General features: G+C 47.0%; 1 protein-coding gene across 1 annotated transcript in view; it reads left to right on the plus strand.

The window, feature by feature from the left end:
* The first annotated feature begins 14,413 nt into the window (after positions 1-14,413).
* The window catches only part of r3hcc1l (R3H domain and coiled-coil containing 1-like), a 134,457-nt gene continuing 124,705 nt past the window's right edge, over positions 14,414-24,165 (plus strand). Inside the window, exon 1 of the mRNA XM_041210300.1 lies at positions 14,414-14,481. The gene's annotated coding sequence lies outside the window, so the exon portion shown is untranslated. The remainder of the gene's footprint in view (positions 14,482-24,165) is intronic.

The raw sequence follows: 24,165 nt of genomic DNA on the forward strand, positions 1-24,165 counted from the left end.
ATAAAAGAGACATGTCTAACCTTTTCTTCTTAGACTCATCAGGACACTCACAAGAATGCCAATGTAAGGGGAAAACAACGGGCGGAGTCATTCCAGGTTTGCACCAAGTGCGGTAGCGGGCAGGTAAAACGATGTTTTACCCGCAGGCTGCGATGGTGGGTTTTCACGCCGGATCGCCCCAAATCCGCCACATTACTTATGCATTCCCGGGAAACACGCTGTTTCCATGGCGGGCGGGCTGTCATTCCCCTGTCTGCCTGCCATCACCCCCACTTCATCACGCAGGGCGTCATAGTTAAAGTCCAGGTGCTCACACACATCTCAATGTGGGTGCCTCCAGCCCACGACTGCTGCAGGGAAGATGTCCACAAAAGACAAGAAATTTGCAGCCCCTAGGATTAGTGACACATCAGTGTCTTTGGACTTTGGACTTGCAGTGAATGAAAGGATATGAGGAGCAGGCAGGAAAGTGGAGTTGAAGACCGAGATCAGCCATGATTGTATTGAATGGTGGAGCAGGTTCAATGGACCGAATGGTCTACCCCTGCTCCTATTTCTTGTGTTCTCTTGTCCACCCATCTCACACTTTCATTTAATGCCAGAATGATCCGTCTCGTGTTTTGTTGAGAAATTGAGGCGTATAGAACACGTTGATCCTTTGGAGCAGCACAGAGAAGGGTAACAAGGTTAGACCCTTGGGCCAGGGGCACTGGGTGATGGCTGAAGGTTTGAAAAACTTGGACACTTCAGCCACAAAGCATGAGGAATAGAAAGGGATCCAGTAAATAAGATAAAGAGATTGAACCTGGGAGGCGATTTCACGTCAAACCATTGATTATAAAGCAAGGGAACAGATCGAAAATAATACAAAGACAGGATTGATGTCAAAAAGCCCATCTTCACATAAAGGCTGTGAACCTTCAGATAAAGCAATGAAAGCAAAAGTCTTAAAATAGCTCATTAGGTAATTCAGGGCTGTGATGGATAATTTAGGCTTCCATGAGGGCCCTATCTTTATAATCTCTGTGATGTCCTCCATGTGTCAGAACTCTCTTCAGCATTGGCAAGACCCTGTTCAGATTCAGCTGGGAAAAAAACATTTCAGGTGCCAATTCCATTTCTATCCTGAGTGCTCCAAGATTGCATCTGAAGGTACACAACCTTGATAAATTAATCTATAAATCCCTCTTGTTAATGTCTTATCAATTACATTGTTAAGCTTTGTTACTGTCAGTTACATTGTTAATGTTTGTTAATTCCAATTACATTGTTAAGGGAAACAGGTGATCACTGAATCCCCCACCACCAACATCCTGGGACCAAAAATTTGGACCCTTTGGACTCGGTGGAGGCCCATTGCGATGTCCTCTGTCCTTGCTCTTGCTGCAGGATGGGCAGCGGCATCGCCAACCAGGCTTGGGGAGGTGGTGGTCAATGCCAACGCCCTCCAAAAGAGGACAGCCACCCAGTGCCAGAAGAGGACGAATGATCTCCTCTGTTCCACCAGGGTAAGTCACTCTTCTCATCACTCTCAACTCACACACTCACAAACCCATCACACATCCACAGGGATCTCACTCACTGCCAGTTCAAGGGACATCACCATTCACTCTCTCACACTCATCATCATTGTCCTCATCCCATCCATGGGACCACTCACCACCCACACATGCCAGGCATACATATCATCTGATATAAAAACAAAAAAACTGCGGATGCTGGAAATCCAAAACAAAAACAGAATTACCTGGAAAAACTCAGCAGGTCTGGCAGCATCGGCGGAGAAGAAAAGAGTTGACGTTTCGAGTCCTCATGACCCTTCGATATCATCTGGCCTGGCAGGCGTCCTGCTTACACTCTCTCCATCTCTATTTATGCAGGACAAGCTGGCACACAACAAGAAGGAGAGGTCGCTGACCGGTGGAGGAATGCCTGATATCAAACTGCTCACAGACTTTGAAAACAGAGCCATCCAGTTGGCCAGAAACTATCTAGAACTGTCCTGTGCTGACAGCGAGGTAGGCACTGCTCTACCAAGTGCGGGTCCAGCAGTGCAACATCCATCAGACAACCATGCTGTGAGTGATGTGTCCTGTTTCACAGGCCATGCACTAATTATCTCCCCTTGCTTCCATAGACACAACTGGGAAACAGCTGACAGAGTCCATGACCCAGGGCCTTCAATCAAACCCTGAAGAAACCTCTGAAGAGGAAGCTGGAGGCTCCTTGAAGCCCCATCACAGCGCTCACCCATACCCTACACCAGCACAAAGACACATATCTCGGTGGAACTTAGCTTTAGAGTAACCTCAGGGTCACAATCTGGTGAGCACAGTGCGCTGTATGATCCACAGCAGGCGGTGGCTGGGACCTCCCAGGTGTCTGGCATGCGGAGGGCTGCTGGAGGCCAGAAATTGGCTGAGTCCGAGTCAGATGACGATCCTCTGGACTCGGTCATGTCACAGTTGCTGGAGCTATAAAGGCAAACTTGGGAATATCAGGAAGGGATGTCCGCTACAATTCTCAGACTGCAAGGGACGATGGAGGAGTCCGTCCGTCTTCAGGCTGAGGTAATAGTGCGGGCATTGCAATGCACCGAGGTCAACACTGGCAGGATGGCAGCTGCCATGGAGACCTTGGTCTAGGAAGTCGCTCCAGCACTGCTGCGCCGGCTGAACTCCATCACTGACGTCATAGCTGGCCTCCAACAGTGTGTATGCAAAAGTGATGCCGGGCAACTCGATCCCACTCCAGCTACCCCTTCCCTTCATGGAGCCAGCCAGGGGCCCTCAGCCACCTATAGGGAGGAGGATCAGTAAGTATAAACTCCAGGGCCATCCATCCAGGTGACTCCAGGAGTGTCCGGCCCATCTGAATCCACTCTTCCTGTGACCTCAGCAGTCCAGCTCCACAGGCCGAGGAGGGTGCCACTGCCACACAGCAGGACCCCAAAAGCAGTCCAGGACCCACCAGGTCTCGGTCATCCAGGGGACACCTGCCAAGGTCATCACAGACAGGACGTAGCAGTCAGTAGGCTGCCTCCACCTCCGCTGTAGATTTCCGGGAGCACCATGTAACAGCAGGGCTAGGAAAGTTAAGAAGAATTAGTTGCACAGCCTGGGCACGGGTGTTGATCACTTGTACATAATGTTCGCTATTGTCAATAAGCTCCCAAGAATGTCTCCCTGCCTATGGCTCCCCGTTCTGATGAGCAGTGTTCATGTCACTCAGATGTGAAACCTTTCTGCACAAGATAAAGGCAGGTGTCTCAGTCCAGAGCCTCTTCCCTGTGCTTTCTGCAGCCTTCAGACCAAAGTGATGGTCCAGCCTCACACTCCCTGGACTCATTACTGATGCCAGCACCTCAACAGTGCTCGTCATTGCTGCCAGAATGTAGTGGGCAGGCATCACAGAGTTCCATCATTCTCTCTCTGTGCTCTCAACAACTTTAAGATGGGGCTGGCCCCCCATCTCTACAGCATCTGTGACCAGTGATGCTGTGATCCTGAAGGGGTCAGGTGCTGAAGGCAGACAAAGGATCAGGTGCATCTGAAGTTTCATGGCTGCATCTCTATGACATGACCCTAACCACAGAGTGCAAATGAGCTGCCCTCAGCCAGACAGGAGTTAGACATTCTCAGAGGCTATGTGAAGATCTATGGAGTCTCCTCACTGCATGTCGTCATCATCCTCCACAAATCTAGCAGCTAGGAGGGCCTCCCGAGCACGTCTGCCTCATTTGGCCAGTGCGGGAGCCTCATCCCCATCATCACCGCCTCCGAGGGTCTCCTCACCCTCAGCCCCATCGGCATCCTCCTGATCAGAGGAGACGTGTAGCTCCTCCAGGTCTTCCTCAGCCAGTTCCTCAGCCCATTGCAATGCCAGGTTGTAAAGGGCTCAGCAGGTGATGATGATGTGTGACACCCTCTGTGGGCTGTATTGCAGGGCTCCACCAGACCGGTCCAGGCACTGGAACCTCATCTTCAGTATCCTGATGGTTTGCTCCACCAAGTTGCAAGTTCCAGCCTGAGCCTCATTATAGCATCGCTCTGCTGCAGTCTGAGGCAGCCACACGGGTGTCATCAGCCACAGCCTCTGTGGGTAACCCTTGTCCCCGAGGAGTCCTCCCTGCAGCTTCTGTGGACCTTGGAAGGCTTCAGGGACCTGTGATCGACTGGGGATGTCGGAGTTGTGGACACTCCCCGGAAGCCATGTGCAGACCTGCAGGATGCGTTCGTGGTGGTCACACACCAGCTGCACATTCAGCGTGTGGAACTCCTTGCGATTGATATAGTTCACCATGAGTTGCACAGGAGATCTGAGCGCCATGTGAGTGCAGCCCATCACACCCTGTGCCTGTGGGAAACCTGAGATCTGGGCGAATCTAATCGTTCTTGCATCCAGGCTGTCCTGGTCCTGGGCGGAATACAGAAAGTTGTGTGCCCTCGCCAAGATGGCATCCGTGACCTCATGGATGCATTTGTGGGTGGAGGCTTGTGAGATCCCACAGAGGTCACCTGTGGAGCCCAGAAAGGAGCCACTGGCATCGAAATTGAGTGCCACGATCACTTTCACAGCCACTGGCAGTGGATGCCCTCCATGTCCTCGTGGTGCCAAATCCTGCAGCAGGTGGCAGATGTGAGTGAACAGTTCCCTAGACATGCGCAGTCTCCAGTGTTACTGGTTCTCAGTCATCTGCAGGAATGAAAGACGGCCATGGGTGTTGCTAAGCACTCTGACTCTTTGGCCCCTTCTTCCTGAGAGTGCTGCTCCTCCCTCTGCGCAGCCAGGCACCTCCGTCACTCTCTCTTCTGTCATCTTCACTCTCTGTAGGCTATCAGGCATACAGCTAGTTCACCAGGCTTCATGATCCCTGATGTCTCCTCCAGCTGGCTGAAAGAGAGAGACACATGGGTTAGCATATGGGTGTACTAAGAACCTGTCCTGGTTAAGTGTGAAGGCCTTTTAATTCCCAGAGGGTGCTGGACACCACTTGGATGGCCAGAGATCAGTACACTGCATGACTGCCTGAAACCCCACCCACCTCCGCTCACCTCCGCCCCACTCCACCTGACCGATTGGTGACAGCTTTGCCCACTGGACTGCATGCTGTGCTCTCAGCTCAGGCGCAGACATTCTCCTAACCCACACTGCAAGGCTGCACTGTTAGCTTCAACCATGGGGGAGACTGTTCCAAACCGGGATGCTGACATTGCAAGGGGCTGTAAGTGCCTCCAGCAGTGACTGCTCCAGGCCAACTTTAGCACAGAGATTGTACAACGTGCACAGTGCCCAGTTGATCTGCAGTTCACTAAAATACTAATGACTTTGCAGTCAGTGTCTGAGGGGCGAAAAGCTCTGGAGCACTTGGTAGTCTTGGCCTCTGCATTGCCTGAGTGGACAGATAAGCTAGAAGCCCGACTCCAATCATATCAATATGGCTGCGCCTGAACTGTCCCTGCTGCAAAGGAATGGTCACTTTATACAGGTTTCCCTAATGCCTGGCCATTTCCCTCACCCACCCCAAAGGCTTATGCGCTATATTCAATGGCAAGGCTGCCTTTGGCCTCTCCCACAAGTTGCCTCAACGGTAGGGCTGCCCTTGACCTCCCCGCGCCAACGGTCCTCAAGTTTGAAGTCCAACAGGCGACCCTGGCAAGCACTGTACATGGTTGCTGTGTACTCACCTCCGAGTTCCCTTCAAAGTGCAGCCTGCCAAATGCATAACTTTTATATGCTGTTGTGAAACAGGTCAGCGTGCTTCCTCACCAACGTGGACAGATGATCCGGTGGGGGAGGGGGTGGATGATTCCGGCGGGCTGGCCTGGTAATGATATGCAGATGTATTTCAATGAGGTTCCCGACATCTGATGGCAGGAAACGTGGCCTGCCATTGGTGGGCTGAGTGGACGATCGTGAAAGGGTTTCAAGCCATCGTGAGACCGATCACACCATGTTGTCCACTCACGCCACCGGACATGCCCGACACCAGCGGGCACGGAAAACCTCAGCCAACAATTTATACTGTATGTGAAGAGAGTGCACCGCCACTTGCCAGCTAATCAGCACTCTCTTCACATTAAGTATAAATTGTTGTTTTCCCCTTATATTGGTATTCTTACGGGGTGTTCTGATGAGTGCAAGACGAAAAGCTTAGACGTGTCTCTTTCTTCAGCAACAACTTGTATTTATTTAGTGCCTTTAATGTAGTAAAAAAATCTCAGGGTGCTCCACTGCTGAGATGTCAAACAAAATTTAACACAAAGCACCATAGACGAGATCAGGGCAGATGGCCAAAAGCTCGGTCAAAGATATAGATTTTAAGGAGCATCGTAAAGGAGGAAAGAGAGGTAGAGGGGTGGAGAAATTTCGGGAGGGAATTCCAGAGCTAAGGGCTAAGGTTGCGAATTGACTTGTTCAGTCTCAGACAGTTGCTAGGAAGAGAGATGGAGCCGGTGGCTAAAGGATGAATGAAATTTGCGGTGAAGGCTGAAGACCAAAAGTTTGGTCTTCCTGATATTTATTGGGGGAAATACCTGCTCACCCAGTACTGGATGTTGGAAAAGCAGCCTGACAATTTGGAGACAGTGGAGAGAGGTGGCAATGAAACGGAGCTGGGTGTCATTAACACGCACGTGGACAGTAACTGATGCTTTGCTTCTGATGATATTTGAAGAGGGGCAGCAAGTAGACGAGAAATAGGTGGGGGTCAAGAATAAACAAATGTTTTCAAAGAAAATGAAACAAAACATACCCTTTTTTTAAACCCCTGTGATTTTTCTCTTGGGTTTTGCTTGCAACACTTAGATCAATTTTTAATTTCTAGAGACTCCAGGACAATCCCGGAGGGTCGACGACATTAAGAAAGACCAGCGAACCAACTGTAGACAGCACTGGTTTATATGGTTTGGTTCCATGCACTGTATTTACCCCACAAGACAAGAGGAGTTCTAACAAATACTTTTCTTTAATAAGAACAACAGCATTTTAAGAGGTTCAGCTGGGCACAATAACTGAAGAACTGGAAGAACAAAAAAGAAGAGTCCTCACTTTACATCTTAATCTCCATAATTAATCCTGTCATTATTGAGAATTGCAATGGGAACAACTTGTACTGAACACAATGACACTTAACAAAAGGGAAAAAAAGATATGTGACAGGACCTATATAGTATATTTCGGTGAGAAATGTAACTGAAGCCTTCATCAACTTTGAAGAGAGTGAAGTGTAACACAACAGTTGCTCACCAATAACCAGCCAATTACATTGGCAGCCTGTGACAGCTTGACATGATACTCTTGAGAATGCGATTTTGTTAGCAATTCACCAATTATGGATGAAAGAAACAGAGACTTTGTTCCACATGTTCATTATTGTTGAATTCATGCTTTTTATCCTTTGACAATACCTGGTGTATAATTAACAGATGAAGATTTGAGCTCAGAGGATGTCTGCATTAACATTATTAGAGGACTCCAGTGGATACCTGTATAGCATATTGTGTACTAACAATAGATCTATACTGGTAGGAGATTTTAGACATCCATAAGTAAACTGTGATAGGGAAAATTTTTGTGGGGAGAAAGGGGAGGTTTTTCTCTGCGATGTGTTTAGGACTGTTTTCTCACTCAATAACAAGGGAGAAAGCATTACTTAACTTGGTTATGGGAATTGAGATACTGAATGTGGTAGCTTGAAATTAGGGGAACATTTGGGAAGCAGTGGCCACAGTATAGTTCAGTTCCTTTTAAGAGTAGAAAAGGGAAAAGACTGAGAGGCAGAGTAAACAAGGCTACTCAACTAGTCAGAAATAAGTGATGGTAAATACGAAAAGGGACCATGAATAGATTAAATAAAAGCAAAAAATGCAAATGGAGCTACGGATTTAAAAAAGGGAAATAGTTAAACTGGAGGCAACAAAAGTACAAATCAAATATATTTCAAGGCAGCAAAGGTGGCAGTATAAAGAATTAAGGGAATAAAAAGACAAACAGAGTCTATGGTTTTGTATCTAAAGACATATATTAAAGCGGTGTAGTTATGTTAAATTTATACAAAACCTTAGTAAGATGTCAAGTGCAGCATTACAAACAATTTTGGACACCCATTGTAGGTAGAAATTAAGAGAGATGAGCAAAGGGTGATATATGGAGTTAGGTCATTGATCAGCCATGATACCAACAAATAGTGGAACAGGCTTGAAAGGCTAAATGGCCTCCTCCCCTTCCTACGTTCCCATTTTCTTAAAGGTGTAAAAGCAATGGAGAGGGACCAGGTTCAAATAGCTGCAATTATGTAGAGAGATCCAAGAATACTTTTACTCAGAATATTTTTGGGATGTGCAATCTTGGCGATGTGTCTGAGAGGCAGCAGCTCTAGCAAGTGACAAGAAATGGACAAAATATTGAACAATTCCATAAACAGACTGCAATAAACCTTGGTGGAAGTAAGATACAAAACCTTCCCAGAGTTGTAAACCATTGTATTTACTGTTGTAGAGATACTTAAGTCAAGTGGATAATTGCCAATATTGTACCTAGAAAATAATGATGGGGGCAGAATGGGAAGGTCAATGGAGCCTATCATAAACACTGGTTTCAGCAGAACAATAAATGATTACTTCTAAAAGGGAAGAAAATAAATATTTGAAAAATTAAGGGTAAGTGCAGGGGATGGGGCTCAGTTTTTCAGAGTTAGGGCAAGTGCAGTATGCTGAATGGTTTCTTCTTGTGCTGTTACATTCAAAGATTCCATTTGATAATTGAGGCTTTTAACTAGCCTGTGATTTTCATTTCCTGATGCTTTACAAATGACAGTCCATTATTACCATTTAAACATAGACTTTAACAAAAGCTTGCAGTAATTTTCCTTTGAATATTTGAAAACTCACCAGCTAGTACAAAATAGCATCAGAGGGTTCTCGATTGGTGTTAATGCAACAAAGGAGAGGTTTGCTCACTAGTCTGTCACATCTTATTATTCTCTGCTATTAACCTGATGAAAAAAAGAATTATTTGCATTTCTATAGTGCCTTTCATGGTCTCAGACTATTCCAAACCAGAGAAGTACTTTTGAAGCGTAGCCAACATCAAAACACTGTTGTAATGTAGGACATGAGGCAGCCAATTTGTGCACAGCAAGGTCTCACAAGCAGCGATTTGATAATACAAGATATTCTGTTTTCAGTGATAGTCATTGAGGGATAACTATCAGCCAGGATACCAAGTGCTCGAAATACTGTCATGGAATCTTTTACATCAACCTCAAAGAGCAGGCAGAGCATTGCCTGAACATCACATTCGAAAGGCAGCATCTCTAACAGTACAGCACTCCCTGAGTACTGGCACTCGAGTGTCAGTCTAGAGTTTGTGTGATGGAGTTGGGCTTGAACACATAACATTCTGACCACCCCCCCACCACACCCCCACCAGCCCCCCCTGCCCCAGGCAAGAATGCTGCCTGCTGAGACATGGTTGATGACTAACTTCACTCAATCAAATTTAATATTCCTGAACACTATGATTAAAAGAGTATCCTAGGGAGAGAGGGTGGCATGGTGGTAATGACACTGGGCTAGTAATCCAGACGCCCAGGCTAATGTCCTGCAGGACAAGGGTTCAAATCCCACCATGGCATCCGGTGGAATTTGAATTCAAACAGTAATCGGGAATTGAAAAGCTGGTCTCACTAATGGTGACCATGAAACCATTGTCGATTGTTGTACAAACCCATCTGGTTCACTAATGTCCTTAGGGGAGGAAATCTGCCATCCTTACCTGGTCTGGCCTACATCTGATTCCAGACCTACAGCAATGTGGTTGACCATTAAATACCCTCTGAAATGGTGAGCCAAGCCACTAAGTTCAAGGGCAATAGGGATGGATAACAAGTGCTGGCCTTTTCAGTGACACCCATATCCCATGAAAGAATAAATTTTAAAAATTGAAGAGATGTCAGAGTTGCCAAAAAACCTCTCCTTAAATAACTATATAAAAGATGTTGGGAGCAAGGAAATGCTGTTTTCCCAACAAACCTGTCTTTGGCCTCTAAACAATTCTGCTTAATTGCTGTCTCACCATCTTCCTAAATTCCCAACTCCCTGTAAATGCATCAATTGTCTCCTGAATCCATTACACCTTCTGCTTCAACATCTTTCTCCAATAAGCATTACCCTTCAGTGAAAAAATTCTCTCCAGCACTCATTCCTAATTTAAACACCCTAATTTGTTTACCTGCAATTTGAACCCTTCCCAGGGTTAACATCAATTCAGCCAATCTGACTTCTTCAACGAACAAATTAAAACCAGTAACAGACTATCACATATGCCAGACCCCAGAGCAGAGGCGAGGTGGCCATTTGGATTGCCCCATTTCCCCAGTTCAGGTGGCCAGAAGTTGAGGACCTGCCCCTCGAAATAACGAACCAGGAGCTGCAACTTCTCCCACTCACTAAAACTGTGGAGCGTGGACTCATCCAAGCTGCAGCCATTGCCAGAGCCTTAAAAAGCTGTTGGTTAGAACTCCTCCGTGCAACTCTCTCCACCCCTCCACCCCAGACCCCCAGTGCTGCAGGGGATGATTCCCATGTATCACAGCGGGGGATGGTGGGGGGAGTTTGGGAATGGGGGAATACCAGCAGATCAAATCAGAGAAATGGAGAGTTGGGAGGGGGTTGCGGTGGTGGAGGAGATAATAACGATTATAGGGAGGGGAAAGATGATGAAGGGATTGAAAAAAAGTGGAAGAGAATTTTAAATTTGCTAGGTGGGGAGCCAATATAAGTCAGGGAGTATAGGGGTGACAGGGATCTGTGACTGATAGCACTCCGGCAAGAGAATTCTGCTTGAGCTGAAGTTTAGCAAGAATGAAGGATGGCAGGTTGGCCAACAGAGCTCTGCATAGTAAGGTCTGGGAGTGACAAAGATAGAATGAGAGTTTCAGTGGCAAATGTGTTAAGGTTGGGTTGTAGGTGGGCCCATGTGACAAAGGTAGAAGTGGACCGGCGTGTGACGAAAGAGCACATATGGATTCTGAAACTCAGCTCTGACTCAAAAAGGGCATCAAAGTTTTCAATAGCCCACTTCAACCTGAGACAAATTCATACTTAAAAAAAATTAAAAATGTACAACTCAATGTAATTTCAATTTTGCCGGGGGATCATTGGCACATAGGTCTGAGATTTGAAAATAACCATCAGAATTGAAAGGCTTTGCAATGCGCTTGTTCCATTTTAATGTTATTTTATTCTTGGTAACATTGAGGTAGCAATGAACTAGGTTTGAACCTGTGAAACACCTCGGGATGTTTTAACAATTCACTAAAATGTTACACATTTGTGTTGCTTTATCTATAGCATTGTAGCTAAGAATGCTCATTTCTGTTCCTGCACTGCATCATTCATCAAGTCACAGCAACATGTTTGAGTGTGCTAGGGGCGACTGACTGTCTCATCAGAATGGGATTTCCAGTAACAGCTTCTTTGCTTTGGGCTGATAGCAGTTGGGTTGACAGAGAAGGCTGCCACTATGAATGTTGTTGAGTTGCTCAGGATAACAATACAGGTATTACCATCAGATATTGCTCTGCTGTAAGTGAAGGGACCAGAGTGAGATTAGTGCAAAGTTCCCTCAGGTTAGATGAAATCAGAGACAGTCAGGAAGATGTTAGTTGAATTTCAAACACCCTCGAATTGCTGGGGTGACATGTGCACTTTTATTTAGGGAGGCCAGTACTGGAGTGATACATTGAGTTTGCTCAAACATAAAGTGCAGAAATAACCAATCAAACCATACTGGTGTTTATGCTCCATACAAGCCTCCTGTTATCCTTTACCCCCAACCACCATCCCCCCTGCCCCCTGCCCCCTGCCCCTCAACAGGGCTATCTGTCACTTGTTCAATCTGTTCTTTCACAGAGCGCTGACCCTTGTTCTGCCATTAACACATTCTGCTTTCTCATCTTTATGCTACTATCAGCACCTTCTTTAGTCTTCACCACTACCATTAACATTCCCTTTGTCTTGTGTCAATCTCTCCTTAGCTCTCACCTTCCATTCTGCTTTACCTACACCCCCCCCGCAACAGTATAAATTTCTTCATATTTCTACGTCTCTTTAACTCTGAAGAAGAGTCACACGGACTCAAAACGTTAACTCTGTTTTTCTCTCTCCACAGATGCAGTCAGACCTGCTGAGTTTTTCTAGCATTTTCTGTTTTTACTCCTCGCACCCTATTTCCTCTTACCCAACCAGCATATTTCCTCTTACCCAACCAGCATATTTTGCAATTCCTTTCTCCTTCACCTCAACTACTCCTTGTGGTAGTGAATACTCTCACGATAAAGGAATTTCTCCTGAATTCTCTATTGGATTTATTAGTGGTTAACTACTAGTTGTGACATTAGTTTTGGACTTCCACATGAATATTTCCTCTCCATCTATCCTATCGAGCCCCTTCATTATCTCAAATACCTCTATAGGGTCGCCCCTCAGTCTTTTGTTTTCAAGAGAAAGGAGCCCCAGCCTGTTCTGCCTTTCCTACGTGAGTTGCTCCGACTGCATGCCTCTCTTCTATGGTCTTTTCCAACCCTTGGGCAGCCCTGCAGAAGGAGATCACAGCGTTCACCAGTATGCTTCCAGCCTCTGCGACTAGTGGGCATGGCAGGGTGACAATGGTTGGTGGATAATGTGAATAATATTGTTATTTAAAGTTCAAAACTTTCCTTTGCTTGATTTTTTTTTACTGATTTTCTTTATTAGTTGTTCCCCTTAAAAAGTCGGGGCGGGGGGGGGGGGTGTGTGGGTGGGGTGGAGGGGAGGTGAGAAACCACTTCTGTTTGGTAATTTTTTTGTTTGATGGCCTTGAAGCAATCTGCTACCTTCTTATAGTTTTTTTCTATTCATTCACAGGATGTGGGCATCACTGGCTGGGACAGCATTTATTGCCCTTCCCTAATTGCCCGTGAGAAGGTGGTGGTGAGCTGCCTTCTTGAACCGCTGCAGTCCATGTGATGTAGGTACAGATACAGTGCTGTTAGGGGGGGAGTTCCAGGATTTTGACCCAGCTAGTGAAGGAACGGTGATATATTTCCAAGTCAGGATGGTGAGTGACTTGGAGGGGAGCTTCCAGGTGGTGGTGTTCCCATCTATCTGGTGCCCTTGTCCTTGTAGATGGTAGCGGCCATGGGTTTGGAAGGTGCTGTCAAAGGAGCCTTGGTGAATTCCTGGAGTGCATCTTGTAGATGGTACACACTGCTGCTACTATGCATCGGTGTGGAGGGAGTGAACGTTTGTGGACATGGTGCCAATCAAGCGGGCTGCTTTGTCCTGGATGGCATTAAACTTCTTGAGTGTTGTGGGAGCTGCACTCATCCAGGTAAGTGGGGAGCATTCCATCTCACTCCTGACTTGCGCCTTGTAGATGGTGGACAGGCTTTGGAGAGTCAGGAGGTGAGTTTGCTAAAACATTCTTGGTCATTATCTCGTTACTCTTTGTGGGAGCTTGCTGCTGTAGATTGGTGACATTCACTATGGTGCAATAGTTTCTCCATTCAAAAGTAGTTCCTTGGCTGTAAAGGAGACATCCTGAGGTATAGAAATTAATGTGGGAAAGGCAGCAACTAATTTTCACACAGCAAGCTCCCACAAGCAGCAGTGTGATAATAACCAGATAATGTTTTGCTGATGTTAGCTGAGGGTTAAATATTGGTCACAGGGGAGAAACTCCCCTGCTCTTTTTCAAATAATGCCATGGGATCTTTTACCTCCACCTGAGTTACAGAGAACCAGAAATTTAAAAAAAAACAGAAAGTGCTGGAAATACTAAGCAGGTCCAGCAGCATCTGTGGAAAGGGAAATAGGGTTAACATTTTGAAATGAATATGAATCTTCAACAGAACGCTCCACACCAAGGTACTTCAGCATTATCCCCCTCCACCGCAGGATGCTACAATACTGTACCCCCTCTCACCCCAAGGTGTTCCAGCATTGTGCCCCCTGCCCCAGGGTGCTCATGTCCTATACGCCTTCACCCCAGGTTGCTCCAGCACTACCCTCCTACACCCCAGTATACTCCAAGCACTGCCCCACCCCCCCACCCCCACCCCCACCCTAGGGTGCCCCAGTACTGTCCCACTGCCCAGGGTACTCCATCACTGTTCTCCCACTTCAGGATGCTCCAATACTGTTGACCCCACCCCAGGGTGCTCCAATACTGTTGACCCCACCCCTGGGTGCTAGAGTGAAGAGGAGTCATATTCCACTCGAAACGTTAATTCTGCTTCTCTTTCAGCAGATGCTGCCTGCTCCCAGCACCAGAGAGGCGGAACCGGACTACAGCTCCCAGCAGCCTCCGGTGCCGGCGCGTAGAACGGCATGACGTCACAGGCGCGGGTGTACACCTGCGCCAGCGCGATGACGTCAGGTTGTCATTGCTCGAGCTGCTGCCTGGAGACGGGAGGCCGGAGGGAGCCTGAGGGGGAAGGTAATGGAGGATCGGCCCATCCGCGGCCTCACTCTTATTTACCCCGGGTGAAGCTGAGGCCTGATGTGTGTAGAGCCCGACTGACCCACTGGGTCTGGGTGGGGAGGAGCGACATCAACACCCTGGGGTGGCAGGGTGTCAGTGTTGGAGCACCCTGGGGTGGCAGGGTGTCAGTGTTGGAGCACCCTGGGGTGGCAGGGTGTGAGTGTTGGAGCACCCTGGGGTGGCAGGGTGTCAGTGTTGGAGCACCCTGGGGTGGCAGGGTGTCAGTGTTGGAGCACCCTGGGGTGGCAGGGTGTGAGTGTTGGAGCACCCTGGGGTGGCAGGGTGTCAGTGTTGGAGCACCCTGGGGTGGCAGGGTGTCAGTGTTGGAGCACCCTGGGGTGGCAGGGTGTGAGTGTTGGAGCACCCTGGGGTGGCAGGGTGTCAGTGTTGGAGCACCCTGGGGTGGCAGGGTGTCAGTGTTGGAGCACCCTGGGGTGGCAGGGTGTCAGTGTTGGAGCACCCTGGGGTGGCAGGGTGTGAGTGTTGGAGCACCCTGGGGTGGCAGGGTGTCAGTGTTGGAGCACCCTGGGGTGGCAGGGTGTCAGTGTTGGAGCACCCTGGGGTGGCAGGGTGTCAGTGTTGGAGCACCCTGGGGTGGCAGGGTGTCAGTGTTGGAGCATCCTAGGGTGGCAGGGTGTCAGTGTTGGAGCACCCTGGGGTGGCAGGGTGTCAGTGTCGGAGCACCCTGGGGTGGCAGGGTGTCAGTGTCTGAGCACCCTAGGGTGGCAGGGTATCAGTGTCGGAGCACCCTGGGGTGGCAGGGTGTCTGAGCACCCTGGGGTGGCAGGTTGGCAGTGTTTGAGCACCCTGGGGTGGCAGGGTGTCAGTGTCGGAGCACCCTGGGGTGGCAGGGTGTCAGTGTTTGAGCACCCTGGGGTGGCAGGGTGTCTGTATCGGAGCACCCTAGGGTTGGAGGGGTCAGTGTCGGAGCATCCTGGAGTGGGAAGGTGACAGTGTCGGAGCACCCTGGGGTGGCAGGGTGACAGTGTCGGAGCACCCTGGGGTGGGAGGGTGTCAGTGTCGGAGCACCCTGGGGTGGGAGGGTGTCAGTGTCGGAGCACCCTGGGGTGGGAGGGTGGCAGTGTCAGAGCACCCTGGGGTGGCAGGGGTCAGTGTCGGAGCATCCTGGAGTGGGAAGGTGACAGTGTCGGAGCACCTTGGGGTGGGAAGGGTGACAGTGTCGGAGCACCCTGGGGTGGCAGGGTGACAGTGTCGGAGCACCCTGGGGTGGCAGGGTGTCAGTGTCGGAGCACCCTGGGGTGGCAGGGTGTCAGTGTCTGAGCACCCTAGGGTGGCAGGGTATCAGTGTCGGAGCACCCTGGGGTGGCAGGGTGTCTGAGCACCCTGGGGTGGCAGGTTGGCAGTGTTTGAGCACCCTGGGGTGGCAGGGTGTCAGTGTCGGAGCACCCTGGGGTGGCAGGGTGTCAGTGTTTGAGCACCCTGGGGTGGCAGGGTGTCTGTATCGGAGCACCCTAGGGTTGGAGGGGTCAGTGTCGGAGCATCCTGGAGTGGGAAGGTGACAGTGTCGGAGCACCCTGGGGTGGCAGGGTGACAGTGTCGGAGCACCCTGGGGTGGGAGGGTGTCAGTGTCGGAGCACCCTGGGGTGGGAGGGTGTCAGTGTCGGAGCACCCTGGGGTGGGAGGGTGGCAGTGTCAGAGCACCCTGGGGTGGCAGGGGTCAGTGTCGGAGCATCCTGGAGTGGGAAGGTGACAGTGTCGGAGCACCTTGGGGTGGGAAGGGTGACAGTGTCGGAGCACCCTGGGGTGGCAGGGTGACAGTGTCGGAGCACCCTGGGATGGCAGGGTGACAGTGTCGGAGCACCCTGGGGTGGCAGGGTGACAGTGTCGGATCACCCTGGGTGGGAGGGTGACAGTATTGGAGCACCCTGGGGTGGGAGGGTGTCAGTGTCGGAGCACCTTGGGGTGGGAGGGTGACAGTATTGGAGCACCCTGTGGTGGGAACGTGTCAGTGTTGGAGCACCTTGTGGTGGGAGCGTGTCAGTGTTGGAGCACCTTGGGGTGGGAGCGTGTCAGTGTCAGAGCACCCTGGGGTGGGAGAGTGTCGGTGTCGGAGCACCCTGGGGTGGGAGGATGTCAGTGTCGGAGCACCCTGGGGTGGGAGGATGTCAGTGTTGGAGCACCCTGGGATGGGAGGGTGTCAGTGTTGGAGCACCCTGGGGTGGGGTGGCAGGGTGACAGTGTTGGAGCACCCTGGGGTGGCAGGGTGACAGTGTTGGAGCACCCTGGGGTGGCAGGTTGACAGTGTTGGAGCCCCCTGGGATGGCAGGGTGTCTGTGTTGGAGCAGCCCTGGGGTGGGTTGGTGAAAGTGTTGGAGCACCCTGGGGTGGAATGGGGAAAATGGTCGGAATGGGGAGGGAGGGGGGGGGGACAGTGTCGGAGCACCTGGGGGCACCATGGGCAGAAGATGTTTGTATCTGGGAGGCATCTTTGGAATTGATGATTTCACTGTCGAGGCATGGATTTCAGCATCTGGTTGTCAGCCTGGAGTGGGGACTTTGAGTCTGAGGAAACCTCTGGGAATCCTGTAGCAGCAGATACCTACGTTAATCTCTGTGGAAGGAGATAATGCCTGGGACATGAATGAGGATGGAAGGATATACCTGGGGCAGACATGGACAGACAGTTTTGGGGCGTGTCTATGATCAGAGAGTTCACAATCCTTGAATTAGTCAGGAAGGGGTTGCTTGGGTGGAGGTGATGAGAGGACTCTGGGGAGTTATTTCTTTTCTATTGTCAGATTGGAGGTCAACTGGTTTTGCTTGAAAGGAATTGGTGAAACTTAATTTTGCAGGAAAGTATGTCATGTGTTTGTCGTTGAAATCTGAAAGAAACTCTTGTCAACATGTATAAAGCAATGTTCATATTTTGTCTGGAAACTTTACCAGAACCTGACAAAGTATCTCTTTGAAAAAATAATCCGCCTTTTCCTTATAAATTTAGATGGGCCTGTTGTGATTTTATAGCCTTTGCAGGTTTTTGTACTTTCTCCCTTTGTTGTTGTCATTGGTTTTTCAGTAAAGTGTAATGTGTGTGGGGGATTGTGAAAATACTCCCAACAGTTTGATAGATTTTGTCTTTACAAACTTGAGTCTGAAGAGAGCAATTTATTGTAATGAAGTACCAGTGAGAACAATTTGAGTTATGTAAGTTGAGAATATTGAACAATAAATGCATTGCCTTTAAAGCTGGTTAATGTTAAGTGTGTTCTATGCTTAGTAACAACAAGAGGCAGACTGTGGTCCTGATCCAGCTCTCTTTAACACTGAATCAAAATAAACCTTAAAGAGGTGTAATGTTATTGTGATGAAGGTTTTGTTTTGATTTTGTTTGTGCATACATGAAACAATGGCTAATTGTGTCCACCACATTATCAGGCTGGGACCCTTCCAACACCTCTCCTTTCTCAAGATGTTTGCAACAGGCCAGTGACTTCAAGTGAAGTTTTTTCAGTACTAAATAATTGACAGCTTCTCTCACCTTTGGGATTTTTTTTTGACATATCAAAATGGAAAGATCTGGTCTAGTGGCACACATGCATTGTTGACTAAGGCCTGTTTAGGTTTTGTTTTTACATTTGTTTTTGGGGTGTGAGCATCTCTGGCAAGGCCAGCATTTATTGCCCACCCCTAAATGCTGTTGAGAAGGTGGTGGTTGAGACGCTGCCTTGAACTGCTGCAGTCTGCGTGGCGTAGAGACACATAAACGTGCATTTTTTTCTGTAGTGGTTTGATACAGCTGAATGACAATGAATGGTAGGACCCTGGGAAGTACCAAGGGTCAGAGGGACCTTGGTGTGCATGTCCACTGGTCCCTTAAGGTAGCAGGACAGGTAGATAAGGTGGTTAAGAAGGCATATGGGATACTTGCCTTTATTAGCCAAGGCATAGAATATAAGAACAGGGAGGTTATGCTGGAACTGTATAAAATGCTGGTTAGGCCACAGCTATAGTATTGCGTGCAGTTCTGGAATCCACATTATAGGAAGGATGTGCTTGCACTCGAGAGAGTGCAGAGGAGATTTACCAGGATGTTGCCTGGGCTGGAGAGTTTTAGTTATCAGGAGAGATTGGATAGACTGGGGTTATTTTCCCTGGAGCAGAGGAGATTGAGAGGGGACATGATTGAGGTGTATAAAATTATGAGGGGCATAGGGTAGACAGGAAGGAACTTTTCCCTTGGTGGAGGGATTAATAACCAGGGCGCATAGATCTAAAGTAAGGGGCAGGATGTTTAGAGGGGTTTTGAGGAGCAATTTTTTTCACCCAGAGGGCGGGAGGAATCTGGAACTCACTGCCTGAAAGGGTGGTAGAGCAGAACCCCTCATAACATTTAAGAAGTATTTGGATGTGCACTTGCGATGCCATGGCATACAAGGCTGTGGGCCTAGTGCTGGAAAATGGGATTAGAATAGCTAGGTATTTGTTTGACCGGGGCAGACTCGATGGGCCGAAGGGCCTTTCTTTGTGCTGTAGACCTCTCTGACTCTATGGTTATTTCAGAGGGTAGTTAAGAGTCTGCGGGTCTAATTACTGTGGACCCGGAGTCACGTGTAGGCCAGACTGGGTAAGGACTGCAGATTTTCTCCTTTTGAAGGGTATTAGTGAACCAGATGGGTTTTTTAAGCAATCCTGTAGTTTCATGTCCATTATTAACAAGACTAACATTTTTATTCCAGATTTATTAGTTAATTGAATTTAAATTCCTCCAGCAGCAATGGTGCAACTTGACGTACTGTTTCTGGAACATTAGCCTGGGCTACTAGATTACTATTCCAGTAACATTACATGGATAGATATAGGGATGGGAGAGGTCTGGAAGGTTATGGACTGGGTGCAGGTCAGTGGGACTAGCGGAATAATATTTTGGCACAGACTAGAAGGGCCGAATGGCCTGGTTTTCTGTGCTGTAGTGTTCTATGGTTCTATTACCTTTTTGGTACCATCCCCTCATGCTTAGAGAGAGGGCTTTTAGACCTTAAGGGGCAAATAGTTTACCTTGGGATAAATTTGCCCTGCATTATAACTAACTCATCATAGATTACATTATCAGTACAGTGTAGCTCACCTACTTCTGGATACATTAATGCACAGGAAGCTTGCCTATGTTAGGATGCATTCACATAGCAACTGTAACCGGCTTATGGTTGGATGAGTTAGACTTAACTACGAGGTTGCTTGGAGTCAGATGAAGTTTTTTTTATTCATTCATGGGATGTGGGTATCTTTGGCAAGGCCAGCATTTATTGCCCATCCCTAATTGCCCTTGAGAATGTGGTGGTGAGCCGCTTCCTTGAAACCTTGAGTTTTGTTAGTGGATTGGAGGGAAGTTCAGGGATTTTAACCCAGTGACAGTGAAAGAACAGTGATATAGTTTCAAGTCAGGATGGTGTGTGACTGGAAAGGAAACTTGTGGGTGGTGGTGTTCCCGTTCTCCTGTTAATCTTGTCTGTCTAGGTGGCAGAGATCACTGGTTTGGAAGGAACCATGGCAAGCTGCTGCAGTGCATCTTGTAGATGGAACACACTGAAGCTACGGTTTGCCAATGGTGGAGGGAGTGAATGTTTAAAAAAGTGGATGAGGTGCTAGTCAAGTGATCTGCTTTGCCTTGGATGGTGTTGAGCTTCTTGAATGTTGTTGGAGCTGATCTAGGCAAGTGGAGAGTATTCCATCACACTCCTACTTGTCTTGTCTGACAGGCTTTGGAGAGCCAGGCATTTGATTGGGGAAATCTGCTTCAATATTTTTTGTTCGACAAACCTCTGTGTTTGGAAGAGAGAAGGAGCTTGAAAAGTTGTTCAGTGTTCCAGTTGTAGGAAATAGGAAAATAGGAGCAGGAGTAGTCCATTTGGCTCATCCATGCTGCTCTGCCATTCAATTAGATCAACTATCTCAATGCCACTTTCCCTCACTATCTCCATATCCCTTGATGTCATGAGTACCCAGAAATCTATTGATTTCTGTTTTGAAGGTGCTCAATGATTGAGCTTCCACAGCCTTCTGAGGTAAAGAATTTCAAAGATTCACCACCTTCTGAGTGAAGAAATCCCTCCTCGTCTCAGTCTTAAATGGCCTACCTCTTATTCTGAGACTGTGTCACCTGGTTCTGGAATTACTATGCCAGGGAGCCATTGAATTCAAATACTTAAGATGCTGCAATTTATTCCACTAGTTTCATATCTTTTTGTGAACAAGATGGGGATAAAACTCAAACCAGACATCATTGCTGTGGAAACCAAGTCCACCATGTTGATTCACACTTGGACTGAAATTTGCACCACGTGTACCACAAGAGATAAACGAATACATTAGGAATATAGCTGAGCTGCATTCAGAAACTTTGCAAAAGAAAGGCCAGTTGTTATGAATTGACAGTACTACACAGCGCAGGTCATTTGGAAAAGTGCAGAATATGTTTAACGACCCATCTTTTCTACTGGTTAGGAACGTAGCTGAGCACACTAAATAAAATACAATTTTTGCTGATTTATGTGTGAGTGTAAGTTTTTTTACATGAAGCTATGAATGTATATAATATTATTGGAAAATATTTTTCTTTTAAAACAGAGGTTTAGCCTGTGGGTGTGTCTTAATTGGATTAAAGCCAGCTAGCCTAAGTGCTTTGATGTGTACTAGTTTTGAGATGTAAGAGAGGTAGAGTGTATTTGCATTTTGTTGAATAGAGCATTCAAGAAGTGGCACCTAGCTAGCAGAGATGAAGCAATATGTTTATATTACTAATAAAATTGGTATTACGAAAGGGGTTTTATTGTTAGAAAAGGTGGTGTTCAAAGGAGCTGGTGATGCAATGAGAATTTACATTCAGTGACATGTACTGGGTGTAACAGAGGGCAGTTTTTGTGTGTGCAGGGCAGAGGCAATGTAAAATCAAAACAGCTGTAAGCCTACAACTGTTTCCACATGAACCAAAGTGAAAGGAACCTCATTTTGAATTTGTAAGGTAAAAATGCTTTGCCTGTATCTGCTGAAAGTCTATGGGTTGCTGTTATCTTAATGGAGATCAGTCTTGGAATTTGTTAAAAGTTATGATAGTAGTAATTTGTAGCCATGTATATGTGTTTAATGTGTTGTAACTTAATAAAATGTTTCATTTAATTTAATATAAAAGCCTCTTGAGAATTGATGGTCTTATTCCTGGATTCAGAGTTGCATCTCAAACATACCACTTAAAAATATGGATTATGACAGTTTTTTTAAAGTTTCCCTCTGGGATTTTTAAATAACTCAGCTTTTCCAACTGCTGGGTCATAACACTTTTCATAAGGTTAGAAGGAATTGAAAAGCTTCAGAATTGGTGTGAGACGTCTTGATGTAACCAAATTGTTATATTATTTCAACCACATACATTTAATTCTGGTTGCTGTCCCATGGCAATGGCCACATTAACTTGGAGGACATGGTTGACGATTATGAAAGACTTAGTGAGTTGGTGAAGTGAAGAGGTATTTTCATTGCTCATGTCCAATACTCAGAAAGTCCAGGTAATTGCTGCATCTTCTAAACTCCCCTGGCGGAGAAGGCAGTTGCAGCTGCTTGTAAATTTTGAGCTGCTGATTAGAAGAAAATATTGAATATATAGTTCTCTTTTGTGGTTGTTTTGCAAATGGCTAATCTAGAGGTTATCCCAGTGCTGCACAATGTAGATGAATGCTTTTTGGTTAGCATCTGATAAAATTTTCCTATCTACAGGTAAGGAACTTGTACTTGGACCAGTACTTATCAGATCAATAGCTTAAGGAAGCTCAAACCTTGTGCTTTTAGAAGAATCATATTCATGATATCTGAAATATATTTTTATGCTCCCATAGTCCTAAAAGGTGCCACATCTATTAAGGAATTTTTCCTGGTCCCGTTGTTTTGGACATGTGATTCTCTCTGTGCCAGTCTCTACAGCAGAAGTTTCCAGCCTGTGGGAGCTGTGTTGTTACCTTGGGCAGCATCGTAACATATGTATTTTTATATAAAATATTATTCAGAAAAGTAAAATGTTAATTCTATGTAGTTACTGTGCAGTTTTGGTGCATGGTACAGGAGAAAACGTTAGCACTTTTGGAAATCTCTCACTCACTGGGAATGATATGCTGTTCCAAGGCCAAGATAATTTGGCAACTGACTCGGGTGTTTGGTTCAGGGATCTCAAAGATTTGTGTAGTGGGTCTTAAAGGATTGGGTTGCTTTCCTCTGTTGAACTTATGGATATTATCTAGCAGCTCCCACTCCTAGTTGAGGCGGTATGTGTCGTAGAAATTCAAGTTATGTTGATTCATAGCCAGTATTTGTCTGGTTACTGAAAGTCTGGTTGCTGAAAATGACAGATTCATCTATCGGAATTTTTAAGTTCTCACTTGCTTGAAGGCTTAGATGGTGAGTGCACAGCTTTGAATTGAGAGATAGAAATCAGGAAAATACCAACTGTCTTCTCTGTCTATGTTTTAAATGATCCAAATCTGGCTGGTATCAGGTACTCAACAGTTACCCTCGGTATCCTAACATGTAAGTGTAAAAAGCAGCAATGATTCCGAGTTCCACTTACTATCCGGTGAGTCCTGTGGGAAGTTGTTCATGTGAGGACAAGATTAAACTCAACCTTGATGGTTGTCATTGCAGAGCAATGAAGGATTCACTGCTCACACGAATGGAATGGTTCAAGTGAGGTACCAGCATGGGTTGAGGAGTGTAGGAAGAAAATGGTTTTGAGTAGGGAGGAGAGTGGGGAAAAAAGTAACATGCAGTTAATGTTTGCCCATATTTGAACCTTGATTGCAATACACATTTTCTTTTGCCTTTGGCACTTCACAGGGATTCATTAACATAGCTTCCTTGCCTATGCAGGTTCCTCAATCTGACATGCCAGCAGAGATTTTTAATAAATAGATTTTAATAATATTGCAATTTTAAGATCCTAAGAGACCTTGACAGGACAGATGCTGAGTGGTGTTTTCCCCTGCCTAGAGGGTCTCAAACTAGGGGGCAAAGCGTTAGCCAAAAGAAATAAATTCCCCCAGAAGCAGAGGGGAGAAAACAAACACAAACTATATTCTCTGTTACTATGGTGCAGTATACCTGCTCATTCTTTTCAAGTTTCAACAACTAGATGGGAGGCTGGCCATAAGAACATTGAAATATTTACATCTGGAGAGTGAGATAATCTGAGGCAAGGAGATGGGATGGAAGTAGGTAATATTAGTGATGAACTGGATATGGAATCAGGAGCTTGGCTAAGGGTTCAGAAAGAATACTGAGATTGCGAGCAGTCTGATTCAGCCCGTGACAGTCAGCAGAGAAAATGGCAGAATCAGTGTCGACGGAACAGAATTGATGATGGTGGTTGACAATAAAGGCTTCAGCCTTCCAATGTTTAATTGGAGGATTGGATGTCGAACAAGCAGTTTGACAATGCGGAGCCAGTGGAGGGATTGAGAGATGGCCATGAGGTACAGTTGGGTGTCATCTGCATTCATGTGGAACTTGGCAGCATGTCTTTAGATGGTGCTGCAGGCAGTTGAGAAATAAGAGGTAGCCAAGGATAGATTCTTGAGGATCAAGAGGCAACGGTGTTGAGGTGGGAAGAGAAGCCATTTTAGGAGATCCTCTGGCTAC

Source organism: Carcharodon carcharias, chromosome 17 (assembly GCF_017639515.1).
Source record: "Carcharodon carcharias isolate sCarCar2 chromosome 17, sCarCar2.pri, whole genome shotgun sequence".
NCBI classification, from domain to species: domain Eukaryota; kingdom Metazoa; phylum Chordata; class Chondrichthyes; order Lamniformes; family Lamnidae; genus Carcharodon; species Carcharodon carcharias.